General features: G+C 40.2%; 1 protein-coding gene across 12 annotated transcripts in view; it reads right to left on the bottom strand.

The window, feature by feature from the left end:
- The window catches only part of mbl (splicing regulator muscleblind), a 105,074-nt gene that overhangs the window by 24,307 nt on the left and 62,619 nt on the right, over positions 1–18,148 (bottom strand). The gene's annotated exons all lie outside the window — the stretch shown is intronic.

Here is an 18,148-nt window from a genome sequence, read left to right as displayed (position 1 = left end):
CGCGTTTACGATGACGAGCCAGAGTAGACTGAGCGGATTGACACCTCGACGGAAAGCTTCTAAGTGCAACGGCGGGAATGGAGTCGAACCCCATTAAAGATATTATCACTGTCGTTAAAAGTATAAAGCGTCGCTTGTATTAAAATAATGATAATGGAGTTAAAATGTAAATAAGTACATATACCTTTATGAAAATTATATAACGCAATTCCTTTCCCTGTGCAATTGAATATTCGCAAGGATTACGATGACTCATGACGTTGACAGGATAGTTAATAATTTGGTATTGCGGCTGACTGTTATGGGATTTCGACAAGATGTTTCTACAGTCACGTGAAACAAATGTTGTAAGTGAAGGTTATGGTAGAGTTGATGGCGGTGAATATGACAACGTGTCATTGCGAGTGTACATGACAAACGAGTGGTGCGTGAGGTTGCGGATGCCGCGCGGGAAGTGCGGGGTGCGGTGTCAGCTTACACCGCAGCGCACAGCCCCACAACTACACAACACATCCGCCTCGTGTCATTATTACCGACTCTGAGTAATTAATTACCCAAACCCTGAGATATTGTATTTCTTGACGGTACATTGTTAATGCGCCAACTAATGTACTAGTTATGGATTGATCGAGTTGGATGGCGTCTAGCGACACATCAGATCGGCGAGGCGAGCGGAGGCGCGCCGGCGGCGGCGCGGCGGCGGGCGGGATGAATAATTTATAGTTGCCGGAAAGCGAAGTCGAACCTTGAGTGTCAATTAAACAAAGTATTCGGAAAACACCCTTTAAATTAACGGGTCGCTAAATTGAATACGGAAAATTAACCGGAATAAGGTGTGGCGCCCGGAACAAAAACTTAATGTGTGCTCCGGAATCTGCCGGTACGAAAATGTTAAATTACACGCGGCATCCGATTCGGCGAGTCATTCTCAGAATGTGAACTTATCTGTGAGTGGAGGATACCTCAACTCAATTTAACATGTAGTCGATGTTAACTAATAATTAAAAATAAACGGCACTGATTATTCAAATTAAATATTAGATTTGGATTTTACTGAACATGTTTTGCACAGTGACAATCAAATCATCACTTAATGTTTATCGATAAACAATTGGTTGCCCGCGACTTCATCACCTCGAATTAAAAAAAATAGCATATAACATGTGTTGGGTACTTTCCTGTCAAAGTTTTCCATTACTCGAAGAGACATAGCCTTGCAGACAGACAGATTATATAAAAATTGGGTTTTCGTTATCACTAACGCAAATACATTATGTGTAGAAAATACGTTTATTTTTTCAATATTGTATACAGCAGACAATACAACTTTATCAGTATGTATATATATTGTCAGATCATCTAAAAAGCTATAAATTCAATTGTTATTCTGAACTATATCGATAAAATAATGGGTAGGTGTTAACTCACTATTTCACTTACAATGATAACAGCATAGTTCTTGTAAACATTGTGATTTGTAGAGAATTTGCAATATCTAAGGAACTAGCGTAGTTGGAACTGTTTACTTGAATAACATCAATATCGCGCTGACAAAGACCCAACTACTATGTAATGAATTTTGTGCATCCCTCGAGAGCTGTTACAACTAAATGAGAAAGATCTATATTACACGAGGATATATTTAACAATAGATGTTACAATACTTTGTTTTCTAAAATATTTATACTATGTCATTAGTATTATGAGGCCAAATAATAGCAAGAGATTGTTAATCGAATATTTCACTAACATTAAAATATTATTTAATTTAACTGCTTGGGTACTTCGGAATGCTTTGTTGAGGTTTGTTTTAATTATAATTAAAATATAGCTAAATGCTTGATGGCCAAAAGGGAAGGATGTTTAGAATGATGGGGGTCGGAGTCGGCACAGGGGGCGGGAGCTCATTAAAGGATGTGCGGTTCGTCTCTTCGGGGTCGGACAAAAACGGCCCGCTGTCCGTTACGGTATGGGCTGCAATTAAACAACAGAACGAGCAAGCGCACATTGAAAATGCGCCCTAAGTAAGTGAAGTTAGTACAGCAGTAAAATGGTTATATATTTTATTATTATACGCCTCTAAAAGCTTAGTTATCCTAGCCTCGAACGGATTAAAGCTTGGACAAATTTTATTTGCAAAACAAACTACACAAAAGCTTTTTTTGGATATTTAGTCTAAGGATTAACACTTTTATTTAATGTATTGTAAAGTGAAGCGTTTAAAAAAATTGTAAAGATTAAAAGCTGAACTTCGTTATGAAAGAATTCGTTTTGAGCTTTAATGAGGTTTCCGTACAAAATTACCGAACATTTTTCGGTCATTAAGCGGCGGAGTGGCGGAGTTTAATACAATCGGAATCAAATTAAGTTGATTCAGTTGCGGCGGCGGCAGTCGGGCGCAGTTGATTCAGCAGGAAGCAGACACGTGCGCCGCCCGCCGCCACCCGGCTCCGCTCGCAATAAGAATAAGAAATGAACCGATAAATTCCATAAACGACTCATAATGTAAGGAGTTTCATACTAAGAAAAAAGTAAAGCGGCTTGGGTCGTAGGCATGGTATCTTAGTCTGACTTGATCTGCAGTAATGAGAAATAGAAAAAGATTACCGATGCTAAATAAAATCTAGTACTACCGCGCCCCGAGCTGGGACAAGCGAACCTGAAGCGGTGTCGGTTATTCCGCTCGAGATGCCACCTCGACGACTTATCGGCGCCCCGGACGCGCGCGCCAGTGACAAAGCAACTCATTAATATGCAAAACAAAACTCTCCGCATTAATTGCGTCATACTTAGCGATACTACAATAAGGGAAATGAAAAGTTTAATTTATGATAAAGATTTTTAGCATGTAAGTTTTGAAGATTCGAATTTTACAACAGTAATGTTATACGACAATATATTGGGTATAGTTTGAAGAGAGGCGCGCGGGGGAGCTGCAGTGCGGCGCTATCGGCTTCCAAAACACGAAGCCGAAGCGTTGAAAAATTGCGGAGAACGTCTCGGAGCCGCCCCCTGCATCGGCGCGGAGCTGAGCTACATACAAATCAGCCACCGACGACGCCGTCTCCGGTGCGGTTCCCGCCCGCCGTGCCAGTGAAGCTGCTAACGACCAAGCTAGCGTTACCTTATTATATCTGACACATGATGATAAAACTTTGCTCAATAACGTATAAAACAAGGAATGTAAAGACCAGTAAATAAAATACGTAAAAATATAGTTTCTAGCAATAACTTGTGTTACACTTAAATTTTACAACGATAAGTGGCTCTGGGGATGGCTTTATTGGACTGAGCGATCCAGAATGCTTAAATTTTTATGAAATGGGTACTTTTTTATGGCAATGATCATCGTAAAAGACGTATTGTTTGTATAGTTGAAAATGATAACGAACAAAATTCATTAAATGATCAAAAACACTGGGGAGCGAGGCGAGGTGGCGCGCGACCATAAAATAAAGTTTACTAGAAACAATAACATTTATTACTTGGTTACGTATTAATGCGCACTCCGTTTACAGCTGTGCGGGCGCCGCGGCGGCGCGCCCCCTTGTTTGTTGTCCAGTTCAGGCTTCTTTTGAAGCGAATTATCCACCCCTGCGAAATGAGCCTCGTACTATTGTATCGTCGTTCTAAGCTAGTGCGCTACGACGTTTCATCTTAATAAATGTCGAAACGATTTGAAAGAGCTACGTGATGTATTAGAGTCGAAGAAGTCGTGCGGCATCTATTTCGCGTAAATCGAATGTGAAAAAAAGCGTATATAAATTACGCTGTTGTGACACGCGTTTATCTGTTTTATAGTAGAAATAAAACCAGTGAACGTTTAATAAAATACAAAACGTAGCGATGGACGAAAGTGGACAGTAAATGGCGTCTGGATTGTCCGAGTTCTGAGCGGAATAAATTTTTATATATCTGCAAATTATTCGTGACAAATGATGCGAACCGCACGACTTTTGCTTTAAAGTTTACTCGTAGACTGTCTAAAGATTGCATCGTCACATTATAATATCTTTTATCGATTATTATCTGTATTGTATTCTTGTTAGAATTGTTAGCTAACTATAATAAGTTATAGTTTTATTATGTTAGCAACAACTTGGAAATGTCACTAAATGTAATTTAATAAGCCGTTAAGATTGGACCGTATGATAAGAATTAAATGTGTCATATATTCATTTGAAGCCGGATGGGGGATTGCATTAAGCCATTTGAGGACATGTGTCAAACGAACAGCTAGGGCCCTTTTTGTTATTAACTAAGGGCGACGAGAGTTTACACAAAAACAGTTCAACATGTCAGTTTTAGTGTGAGCTAAATGGTTAGTTATATGTTGTTATAGTTTGTTTGTGGTGTTATGTACTAAATTTTGGCGGGTTCCGCCATAATAAGGTGAGATATGAGGTAAATGGGGCGCTGTCGTTAGCGGCGATCGCCCTTGAGGGTGCAGTTTGCGCGCGCGTCGCCGCCCGACGCCAATATTACGTTCACCACTTCGCTTACGTGGCTTGTTAAATCGACGAGACCTTCGAATTTATTTTCCTTGTCGCTTATTGAACGTACTTACTTTCAAATGTTCGTTTCGTATATTGTAACCGAAACGAACGGTTGCGCAACTCAGCGACAACAACGACAACCGATGCGATGATAAAAAATACCGAGCCATTCGTTTTAATTTATTTATTGCATCATCGTTTGAAAGTTCTGAAAGATCGTGTACGTTGTATACGCGAGTAATGTAACATGGAAATCTTAACAAACGAGGTCATTATCAGTTTATAGGATTGCAAGTGGTAGCAGTCGTTGAGGTGGTAATGCACATGTAGTTACCGGCGTTTGATGCTCATTTGCGTATCTAAGTGAGTCCGTGGAGGCCATTAGCCGGCGATCGAAGACGTCATTACTCGCAGTGGCGCGATAAGGAGCCGCGGCGAGGGACGGCGAGCGGCGAGGGCTTGCGTCCTAACGAGTCGCGGCCAAGTGGACAGCTATAGGTGCTTTCAGTCCCCGACGAAATCAAATCGACTGCTCTTATGGCTCGGACGGTTAAGTGCTGCCTATTATGTAAATTTTCGGCAAACGGTGGAGAATAATGGATATTAACTTTAATGTTTACTCGGGTAATTGTAATGCGTTAATTACTTAAATGTCTCGCATTAAATTTTGTTTACAGAGTTCACTTGTAAATTGACTCCAACCTAATGGATGCGAATAATTAAACAGGGCTTACATACTTGCGATATTAGACAGTTACCAAGAGGTGTAAAACCTTAAAATACTAAATATTAGGTACTTAGCAATTCTCAACAAACATGGAATTGGTCTTGCACTCAATATAATTAGGTTAATGTAAAGAAATGCAAAGTATTCGTAGCGTATGATGGTCCGGCAGACTGTTGCCGTGCCGACTTTCCACCTGGATATTAAGTGATTGGCAGAGGTCAGCCGCCGAGCGCAGAACGGTACAAAACAAATTTACAATATTTAAAAAGCAATCTTTTTAATCAAACTATAAGATTTTTTTCATTCAATTAAAAAGTAAAGTTTCTTGTTAATATGCAACAATTTATTAATGTACATAAATTGTGTATAAAATTATGTTATAAAACGTCAATTAACTTTATAAGCCTTTGCGCTGCATAACATTTTTAAAATAAATATCATTAAGTATTTAAAAAAAATAAGTACGTATAAAATAAGTATTGCAGGTATTAGTTGAAATAGCGATAGTGTAGGTTCTGGCAGGCTCCATGCGAGCGACGTTAGCGGTCAGCAATTTGGGTCGAACTTGTTTAGATGACCCGAAGCTGTGTTCTGTCAAGCCACCTCAGGCGACCACTTAATCTAATTTACGAGATTACCAACTAGCTTTTCATTTACGATGTTTAAAACTTTTAAGCGTTACGGGAAGTTCTTAATTTGATACATAAACAATGACGACAAACAGACTAAGCTATTGTAACTTAGGGAAAGTATACATAAAGAGGAGATTTCACTGTATTTTGCAAAAACAAGGCATAAGGCATAAAAAGGCAGGTACGATAGCAATATCCGGGCATTTCATATATCAGGCTAGTCGTTAAAACTATTATAAAAAAGAATTTTTCTGACTCTTCATGGAACGAATAGCGGAATGAATAAATAGAGGCATTGTTTTCTAGCTGGGGATCGGTGGACAGTGGTGGTGTCCATGGCGACCGGCCGGTCCGCTCGGCTGTATGTTTTATTCAGGGGCGCCGCGTGCGCGCCGGTCGTGGCCCGCTTATTACAATACGCCGCGGCCTGGCTAGATGGAGACCTATCTCTGTGATGCCGGAGCACGCGACCGATTAAAATTTCATCTCTCTTTGTTCGGAAACGGAGATAACGGATCGTTAATGCGTTAATGACGTTAATGCACCGGCACGCCTGCCGCCAATCTAAATTGAATCCATCCGTGCACTTATAAATATTTAAAACGACCGACTGCATAATACTGCGTAACAATATATGCACGTATAACGAAATGTAACATGTACAATTTCTTGATTTATTTTAATTATAAAAGAGTAAAACTATTCAATATAAAATGTTCTGTAAGGTCAAATTTTATTCCCAGAATATGATAAATAATTTGTTATTCAAATTGTGGCAAGGCATATTCTTGCCTCACAGAAAGAAGTCCAAGAACATACACGAGAATTGAGAACTTCTCCTTTTCTTTCTATCATAGCAGTTTACTTTTTTACTGTCTCTGCTTTAATTAATAACTTACCTTTTCTCTTTATTTTGTCTACTTAGATTCGTTTCTATTTATATTACCTACTTGTTCCACCCGGTTATATACCGTATAATATTAAAAGAAAAACAAACAATAATATCTATTGTATTTCTGTAGGCGAAGTCTATAAATACTTATAAAAGGCGTATCGAGCTAGCGGCTATCAATTAAAAAGATCGCCAGAAGGGAATCCGCAGTTGTATCGGAGTACAATAAAAATAATCCCTAAAAGTGCATTCGATCCGAGAAACATCTTTTCTGAATTCAAAGCGCACGGAGAAAAACCTAAGACTAAGTTATATGTTCGCCCGGGGCCATCTGAATGCTACGTGAACTTACGAGCATAACTCAAATATCTAAAAGAAAAAGACGACAAAGGAGGCCATTTGTTTTAGTATTACGCTGGCGGATATAAGCGCAACGGCGCAATGTTAGACAGTGGTGTTACGTAGTGGAATTCAGTTCGATATTTCAGCACCGCCCCTTAGCGCGTCTGCTCGAATTGTGAAAAATTGAGGGTCATTTATATTGATTATTCTTTTTGTGGTGGGTGATGTCATCACGGCGCTTTATTTTCTCTCCTCCGGCGGTGGCCGAGGAACAAAATACAAATTAACACCTCTGCAATAGTCGGCCGTCTTCCCTCGCAGCCGCGCCGTACAATGATGCGGTTAATTTGGTGAAATAAATCAGGCTCGCTTTATATTCCCGTCACAGCCGACAGCGGAGCCTCGGTAGCTATTACAGTAGCCGTAATGAGATTTAGAGCGCTCATATAAAGTTATTTATGTGCAGAACGCGACTCCTGCGAGCTGCGAGATGGTAAGCACGAGGGCGGCGTTGCAGGAGTTCTGCAAACTCGTACAACGGACGTCACGAATAGAAAGTAGCGTAGTACCGCCTACAGTATTGCAACGAGCGTGGGATATAAGATCGGAGGATATCGCATGTAAAGAAACTATGAAGGTGTGGAAGATAATTCACCTGAAACGGAATATTCAATAATGCAGATTGTAACTGATAAATAAAATTATACAACAAATACGATGGAGAAATATAAACGTTGTATACTGTTAAATATTTGTTGTTCGTTTTATTTTTTAAATCATTGTTTTAAAGATTTGTACATTTTAAAAAACAAATATTACTTTATACGTGATGTTTGAATACAATAATGTTACGAACTGAGCACATGTTTGGAATGTTTTATTAGGGAAATAGCACTACGTCTGTGATCAGAGAATTCAATTTGCGACATAAGATGAAATAATAAAATTAGTATCAAGAGAAAATATTATCATTGCACTTTTTTTTAGTAACTTTCTCATTTATTTCATTTTTTGTTACTGTAAATTTTAATACGATTCTCAAAAAAATCTCAGCTTTCATAATAATAATAAGTAGACTGCGTGTGGCAGGAAATTTTAGCAAGAAGTAGTGAATGTATCGTCCGAAAAGCACGTTGTTTGGACAATAGCAATGGTGTATAAGTTATTATTATTTTTATTCGTGCGAGTGTATGATCGATTGCGCGGAGGGTTCGTTAAATCAGACGCCTTTGTTCGGGCGAGATTAATCATACGCGGCTACGTATGACGGCAGCTGAGTGGAGATATTCATTAGCGGCAATGGATCGGCAAACTTACAGCTTGCCTTAGGTGATAACTTAAAGAAATATACAATGAAAGAGTCTGAAATATGAAAAAGGGCAAGCGAAAATTTATGGCCAATTATAAAGCAATAGAAGTTATTTTTGTAAGTAGAAATATACAATCAGAAATAGTTATTAAGGTTGCAGTATAAGTTTAATGTCAAAGTATTTGAGATATAAATGGCTTTAATATATTTGAAATATACATTACAAATGTATCAAATAAGAGTGCAGGTTTCCAAATCCCATAACGTAAAGGTGCTCCCGCAATCGGTTCACGTACGAAATACAATTTATTCGGGCCACTTAAAGAATAAAATAAATTTCGCAGCAGTTTCACCGCTTCATGTGGGAAGCGGAAGAGCGAAGTCGGCCTGTATTCTAGGTAGCGACGCCGCGCTGACTCGGCATTTAACCGACGCCGTCTGTGCCTATCTACTTCTACTGACATCGCCAACCGTCTTTTGTATACCATACCATAAGGTTGATTTATGTAAAATAACTATTGGTATACATTACCTTTTTACTATACTATTTTACATTAACTTTTTATTTCAAATCCACTTCTCTTGCATGTTAATGTTTATGAAATTTAGATCGTGTGACTTTTTGAGCCCTTAAGCTGGGTCAGTGAGTGGTGTGAACGGGCGACGGGCGACGCGGCGGTCGGCGACAGAGCGGCGGCGCGACTGCGAGCGCTGTAACGCGATAGCGCAAACAAACGCTCGGACACCGCGCCTCGCGATGTCAATTAAGCTAATTAAACACATAACGGGGGAGAGTGGCCGCTGCGATGCCCGGACCCACCCCCTAGCCTTGTCCCTTAACTGACGCTTCATTTTAACAACAAAAGCCATTCCTCTTAGCAACAGACCGTAATGATCGAACTACGCATTACGATGACATCAAACGAACCGACTACGGTCTATTAAAACTAAGTTGACATTGTAAATTGCTATTATCCTTGTAATAAATATTTATTCAAAAAAAGTCTGTCAATATTTACCTCTTCTTAGAGTAAACTTTGAAAGGCAAGCTACAAAATATGCAAAGAAAACAAGAGATTCCTCGGTGTAGTGGTAAGTAATTAGTTGCCGATGAAATTATGGTAATGAGCGGTTAAAAGACAAATAATAGAATGAGTGCTAACAAGAGATAAGACACTGCTTAATTAATAAAGTTTGCGCGGCCGTCTCGGAGCGATGCGCGAAGGAGACGCTACGATTCTGTAAACGAATCGGATAATCGCTTTCGTTTAATAGAGCGTTAGATTGACGCTATCGCGGGCGAGGAGTCGGCGAGCCAGGGGGCGCTTTCACTCCTGACGGCTGTTGATCCACTCGCTAATGCGTCGAGTCAAAGGAACCGACTCAAAGAGCGACCGGTAAACACAGAGGTGGATAACCTCAGGCCCTCTCGCAGGTACAAAGAGTGAATCAGGATAATGTCGAAGATACTGAAAAGTACTACGTAATGGTCGTCAGAGAAAAATAATACAAAGGGCTGCAAGCATGCGTCATATAAGTATGAAAGTTTTAACGAGAGGGGTGAGGGGGCATCTAAGCGCTGGGGCGCGCGTCACGCGAGTCTCCGCCAGCGCGTACGGCTGTCAGGCCGCAGAGGACGCCGCGCTGCCGGCCGCCGTTGGAGCCACAATTATTACAATATCGCAATGCGTGTATACATCTATGGTGTACGCATCTTTTTTACATGTAGTGCTTAAACGATAACTATATGTGAGAATAGTTCAGTCAATTGATTTTGATTACATACATGGAAATTTCACAAACAAGTCAACATAAACATTTATACAAGTCAAGTAATAATAAAAGCCTCCAAAACCTGTTTTAGGTATCAGCTTTACAGCTTTTTATAAGTACGCGTCTGAAGTTATTTCACTGTAACGAATTCCGTGTCACATATGAAAAATTTTATCAACTAGAAAAAATGTTCTTGTGTTAACACTACAGTTTCATGAAGAAATTTATAGTAAAAATAAGTCGAATGTTTCGACGATATTAAGTAATTCCTTTTCTGTTTTTTATGCTATAAGAATTATAATAAAGGTGCTAGATTAAACTCGAAAACTTAATATGGTTTTTTGTTGTAAAATAAAAACGATATTTATGAACTCTATTACTTAAAAAGGGAGTCCTTATTAAAAGAAGTTCTGTTTTAAGGAGCGACAGAGTGACTGAGTACATTATAAAAAGTGTATATTTACGGTCGACCTCACGGACGGGAGAAACTTTCGTTTCGGGCGTTTTATGTGCGGAAAAATTGAGAAAAGTTGGAACGTTAGGAATAGCGGTGATGCGGGGCCGAGGCTCGGAGAAGCCGGCTTTAATATAATATGTAAATCGAACGGCGGCATCGCGACCTCGCGCTCTTCATCGCCGAACTCATATCGCCGCCTGGACGTATTACATGGGGACTCGTAAATTATCGTGCAGAAGGCGAAGAGGCAAGTTTTACGCCGGCGTGGGTCAGCGGCGGAGGAGGAGCGAGCAACGGTTACGAGCCTATGAATGCAAATAAGCGTCCCCGCGCCCGGACTTCGCTTTATCGGTTGCCATTTACATAAAACCCCGGGAAACGGACAAGCGAAGTCTCACTGCAGCTCTCGTCCGTCGTATGTTTCGAAAGCATAGTCATTATTCGATCGACATTGATGAATTAGGTAGTTCATTTATTCAAAGTTCAAAGAAACCTCCGCTATCCCTATATTGATAGCGATGCAAATTGGAATCGATTAGATAAAGGCGCAGTTGACATGTAGTCGGTAGTGAATCCGTAGTATTGGGAGATGTTGGCATACGCGGTGCCGCCGCTGTCCGGTGCACCTGTAGCCGCATCTGAGTGCGTGACGCGGTTCTCTTAGCACAGCCTTTTTTTGTTCCAACAGCCATACCAATGAAATTTAAAAACATGTCATACCAAAAATGAAAAAAAAAAACATAAATAATTTTAAAGTAATCAGTTGGTCATACTAGCTTTTTAGCTAGTAAGCATGAGATACAAAGGTGTAATATTTTCTAATACTGTTTTTTCTCAGTGAGCGCTCGCCCTAATGAACATACAATGGAGCAAAGATAGAAGAGGTAGAGGTGGAGGCGTAGGCGGGTAGCGCCGGCTTGGCGGACGGTCTGCAACGGCGAGCGAGGAGCGGAGTACGGCGCAAGCAGCGAGAGCGTTCGGGGATTTAATCGCAGATGACTTTACGCGCTGTTTATTCCCTGCATCCCGGCGCTATCTCGCTCGAGATCGGCTCGTAAACCGGCGCGGCGGCTCCGGCCATTGTTTCACTATCGAGCTCCGCTTCTGTAATCCTGCACAATGACGCCCTACAATCTGTCGCCATTCATTAACAACTGCTCTCCACTAATTTGAATGTGCTTTACTATAGCTTTTGGTGTCTCTCGTGGTTTTAATATTTAAAAATGTTTTTTTATGATTCATTTAAAATTTTACACATTACGTAGCCAAAAAAAGTTCATATCTTATCCTTGCACGTTCATAGATTACATACAAACATACATAGATTTTGTTACAAAAGAAGAGAAAAACATATGATTTAAACCAATAAATTTATCACAGTACTAAACTGTAAACTTTGAAGACTGGAATCACACAAAAGAGCAGCGCGCACAAAAAACAATTGAGTTCAGGGAAGTGAGCACTGGAACATTCAGACATGGTGAAAACTAGGTAGCGAAGAGGTAAAAACTTTACAACTAACACATGTTAGTGGACTGGAGCAGTTACACTCACGACGTACATGGCAAGGATGTCACCGCGAGGTGTAATTGTCGCAAAGTTTTGCTCTCATCAAATGTAACACAGGAAAGGTTCAACCCGAAACTTTCCGAGCGTGGTGTTTACAACTACGCAAAAACAACAATACATCAAAAGTGAGTAACAAGTTGGATCCGTCGCGGCCGCCGGCTAAAATTTTGTATCAAAGTGGACGAGGGGACGGACTGTCTTCGAACTAATCTTTCTTGTTCACTTCTACGCTTTCTGAATGGCCACCTCGGCAAACATTCATCCTTTCAAATGTTTAAAATAACGTTAGATTAAAGCACAGATGTAGAGCAAAGCTCATGTTATAAATTCGTATACTTTTTATTATTGTAAGATGTGAATCCTATACTTAAAAGAAGGGTACGATAAAAAGGGAGGAGTGTGAAGAGGACCGTCACAAGGCGGAGCTAAAAACCAGTAGTCTGTACACATAACGCAAATAACGGTCGTCGCTCGTTACTAAGACGAAACATAAAGACATTGTTCCTTACATAAGCGCGGCATTCACGAAACTCTTTAATGCCTGTGTCGCGTTCGCAGTAACAACTTCGGAGACTTGAAAGTCGGTTCACAGTGATTTACTGAGAATAGTGGATGTTTAAATTTCACGCAAATAGACGAATCCCGGCAAGACAATAAAGAACCCAAAGCGCACAGTTTAAAACTTTACACAAAACGAAACACTTCGAGGCGTCGGCGACGCCTAGAAAGTTGGAAGACGGCGGCGGCCGCGAGTGGGCGTCGCGATCCTCCCGACAAACTAAGAAATATCGCTACCACAGCGGACAGCCTGTCCACTCACCGCCCACTACTCATTACTGGAGCAAATTCAAAGATTGATGCACTTCCACTTTTGTTATCTGGTGCATTGACGGCACACTTATTGCATTTATTATTCGTAATTCTTGGTTTGTCTGTATACGTCATTAACAAAAACAGCATAAAAAATAATTATGGTGTAACCTTAAAAAAATCTTTGTAATATGTAAGGTATAGTCATGAGACGACGATCGGACAATAGTTTAAATATACAAAATGATATTAGTTAATACGTAGATAACGAAACAAATTACAGAATTGCCATAGGAGAAGAATCAGTATTGGGTGCATGCATATTCAGACAATACGACACAGTTCCGCTGCACACGATTGTCTAGATTATTTAGTGTAGACAGCGCATTTCCCCTATGATGCCTATCAAAACAAAATGGGGTGTAATTTTAAGAGGCCGGGAGGTTTGAATCAACACACTAAGCCTGTGATCGCATCACGCACACCCCTCCCGCCACTCTCATCCCGCCGCCCCGGCGCCCCGGCGCACACTAATCCTATTTCCGCGACAAATTAATATGCTCATCGGCAGCCGCGTCACTAGATTACGGAACGTTCATAGCGCGATTGTATTTTAAGTGTATTATCCAATTTGGTGGATATTGTGCGTGTGGTAATCAGCGGTCGCGGCCGTGGTGCGGGGCGGGGGACGGACGGGGTAGCGCTGCTACACGCTGTATTACAGCGGCCGTGCAGCGAGCTGGCGCACTTAATAGATTTTGTTGGTGCACCGATTGGTGCGGCCGGAGTATGGCGAACTAACGGGATTATTGTATAAATTTGCCTCTTCTGAATGATAGTAGAACCATCGCGCACATCGTTCGCTTCTACCATAACATCGCACGTCATGGATGAGAGCCCTATGCGAGTAATCATATAATACCTCAATCGCCCATCGGCACGCCTGAACAACTTAATACAACAAGCCCTTTTACGTCGCCAAACTTTGAGATTATATAAAATACGAAATTTACTAAATTGAAATAACCAATATTCAGAAACTTAACTAGCATTATGTCCGGTGCAACAGTAAATACAAGTAAATTTGCGACGAGAAACGGCGCGGCGTCTCGCTCTCTTACAAACGAACTCAAAAATAAAATCGAGAGAATAATTAAAATCGGCGCAAACCATTAAAAGAGCAGTTTATAATAGGAGAGTGCACTGTGAAGCGTCCTTCATGTAGGCAGTTAAAGAGTTGGAGGAGCGCACTCGAGCACGAGTGCCGCGCCGACGCCACCTCGCGCCGCCTAACGAACCGGCCGACAAAAAGTCTGCTCGGCGTCGCAGCACGCGCCACGCGCCGCCGCCGCACCGTGCCGCCGGCCGCGCGGCCCGTGATTATAATCGCGTCACATACTCTCCTGGCCCCGGAATAAAACCTTATCCACTCAATATACTGTTCATAGTGCGAGCGTTCAATAATAATTAACGTTCGGCTCGCGTCAGTTTTCCGACGACTCATTACACATCCGAATGGTTTGGCGCGAACGAACGCCTCCGCGATCAAAGCGAATCAGGAAATCACCTGATACGGAAGCGTTTTAGTGCCGCTGTAATGATATTGTCCCGAACTAAAGAGGAAAAAGTGGAAACAGCAATTCATTTTATGTACTTCCACAAGAATCGTAAAAGATAAATGGTCAGAGGTTAGTCGAATCCTGGCACAAATTTTAATAAAACTGTGGAACATCTATAATTTCCATATAAATCCGATCCTATATTATATTATAATGAAGCATATGTTTTGCAAGTATGGAATTTTATGCAAATAAAGGGGCAATTATTTTGCAATCAAAACGTTTTCAGTGTTTATGCAACTAAGTCAACGTAAAGACAACGTGCAAATTAGTAAATTGTTTTTATCGAATACGGCTCGACATCAATGAAATTGAACTAAGAGCACTTATTGCATATCAACAAGTTTTATAAGTGGTATAGACGTACAATGTGCAAAAGAGTTATGATAGAAATAGACCGCAATACATGTTTCTAACATTAAATCCAAAATCATGAACAGTTGTCAAGAAGCATCGCAACTTTTTGAACAAAAAAAAAACGACTTTTTTGAATCATGCATGACGTCAGTAGTCATGGATACAAGGTTGTATTATAAAGGTGAAAATTTGGCACTATAACGAGTTTTCTTCTTTTCATTCCAGTTTGAGAGCAACATTTACGAGAGAGGGACGGCAAATGAGTTGCGAATTGCTTCCTCATGATCACAGACATATACCATGAAAGAATTGCTCGGCTAACGAGCCAAGTGTGAAGTCGACGAGGTTGATTTTTTATTCCTCCAGTCTATCTTATGCCGCCATTTTCTGTTTGTAAAGACAAAAAATTGTCATACATGTGTGATTTGCGTTGTCTCTACGACATATAAAATACGAATTGATTCAAAGCTCAATTGCGAAACATAATTGTAATACATTTACGTAGATAAGCGTTCAGTTAATTTTAACCAATAATATTTGGCAATACATGCAGCAATTTCGAAATTCGCAATTGTTTAAATCCAGTGAATAACAAGTTACTAATTAGTCAGATATATACCGGCTTAAATGTGACCTGAATCGTTCTTTTACTTAAAACTGAGGTAATTGGAAAGGGACAGATGGCGTGAGTCAGCGATAATCCGGTCGACGTCTGCCTGTACAATCGCGAGACTCACAGTCAGCCGGCGACCCGGCCGGCAGCTCGGCGCCGGTGATCTTCGAACGAACGCGTTCCATACACGGATTGCCACGATCACCGAACCTGTTTCGGGCCACGGCACATCGCATATACGAATCATTAGGCTATTTCAATAAGGAAGTTCATAAATATTTAATTATGAGACGATATGATACAACTGGCAACATGTATACTGTTGATAATGTCCGACTGTAATAGCGTGATAGTTTACGTGCGATTGGATCGATGGCAATGCATCACTTTGTCTATCACAAGATTTATGGCTGTCGTCGTAGTCGACTATCTGTTGTCGTTTAATGCATGACGCATCGCCCAGGACGTTAACACGTGCTCTTTAAGTGCAAATTATATTAGTATGTCTATCGCGACCTAAAAACACACAAAGTAGGAAAAATGTTCGCTAACAGATAATTATAAAAGTGTTATCATGTTTCAAATGTAATAAATTAGGCACAGTAATATATAGGAATTGTCTGTCAATTGTATTAGAGAGTCCTGATGGTTTTTGTGGTACATGTGCCACATTCATATCCTAGCTTTCAGTTTTAGATCGATACAAACGAGCGCCAAAAAGGTTTGAGTATTTATCAAAGCTGTTAGAGCATTTTTGTGGAGCTGTGAAGTGGTGCTAAGTAAACTTTAAAATCTGAGCGTGCGAAAGGGACGGGGAAAGGCCGTGTCTGCCTCCGAGTGGACAAAGCGGGCGATGCGCAAGGAAACCGGTTATACTCGTTTATTTTGCACGCATTCCAGCCGAGCCGGCGGGAGCGGGCGAGCCATTCCCGGACGGATCAGGAACTCGATTTCTACACGACACAACTGCCCTTGAATTCCTAACGCTTTACGCAGACCTGAGCTGAAACGTTATGGAATTCTGCAGTACAAATGTAAATGAATTTATCATACAGTTATTTCTATAACAAGAAGTAACTCGATATAGTTATTTACCAAATGGGTTTACATAAACCATAATATTGAAAACTATGCTGTCTTCTTATCACAACTTATATCTTTGACTTACGTTAAAAATACGAGTAGTTTAAAAACGACCAGTTCTGCATAGCAAATAAAATGTTACCGTGTACTCATATTTCCAACTTAAGTTCTTTTTGCAACATACTTAATATTTAGGAAGATTAAATAACTTCGTACAAATGTATTACAGAAACAAAGCAACAAACCTTTCGCACAAATTGCTATCGACTCTAAAAGGGTAACCGGTAATTTCTTAACACAGATACTAATCATTATCCAATATAATTAAACTTGGCGCCTCAACTTTTTAAAATTATCTCATTTATTTTGTTATTTGTTATCTTTTTGGAATCCATTATCAATTGAGTATGAATTGTTATAAATAGAACCTAATCCATAGTACGTAGACCACTAACAATGTGATTGGTCTAATATGTTTCCTATATACATAAATCAAAATGGTTTTTGAATACAAAATCACTTATCAAAGATATTATGATGATTTCATGTCACGTTTACAATGAGAATATACTTTAATTGGCAAATAATACGTAGGGTAATTAAGGATGCTAAGTCGGGTGGTGTTGCGCGTGACTCGACTTGACAATGCCAGGATTCAATTATGCAAACCCAGTCGCGAAAGAAGAGCCAAAACTCCCTCACCCCGTCTCACCCGCAATTATTGACCCTTTACAACGTTGAAACAGACACTTTTATTATGTTAACAACTGCCTATTAAGGAGCGTAACATATATTATTCTCGACAAACTTTCGCGCCTTTCACTAAGGTAAATGTCAGTATAAAATGTTGATTCCCGCGACTTTCACTTTGTTATAACAAATGCGACTCAGTTTATAATACTAATTGTAAACAAGTAGTGTGAAAACAAAACACTTCGGGGGAATTTTAACTGAATTTCGGACATCTTGAAGTGTACTTCGATCAGGGTCATTTGAATACCGAAGATGTGTTTTGATCATGACTTACGTGACCGTGTAGCAAGAACGGTAATGCACTCATTATTTATCAACATGAAACGTTACGTTAATTGTAACAAGCCGTGGTTCTTTGTCAACATGTATTCTCTCTTACACTCGTCAGTACACACCGGACTGTATGCAGTAGCTCTCGAGATTTGTCATTGGTAATTTTTTTGTTGTTCTTTAGCAAGAGACAACAAAGTTACATATTATATTCATAATCAGCTACGAGTTGCTCAAAACATCAAAAATTGATTAATTTTCAGAGTAAATGTATCGAATTTGTGCGATAATTATTGTCCACGGTATCCTTAGATGTGCGTAAGCGTTTCGATGTTTAACAAACATATCGTAGAAAGAAATTTGTACACCTGTAAGTTACGATTACGGAATAGAGACGTCGGGCTCTGTTTTCATTTCTGTGACAGCAGTCTCAGAATTTATAAACA

The sequence above is a fragment of the Papilio xuthus genome, unplaced genomic scaffold (genome assembly GCF_000836235.2).
Source record: "Papilio xuthus unplaced genomic scaffold, Pxut_1.1 DF824655.1, whole genome shotgun sequence".
In the NCBI taxonomy this organism is placed as follows: domain Eukaryota; kingdom Metazoa; phylum Arthropoda; class Insecta; order Lepidoptera; family Papilionidae; genus Papilio; species Papilio xuthus.
The sequence above is the reverse complement of the archived record's forward strand: the minus strand, read 5'-3'. Positions and strand labels throughout refer to the sequence as shown.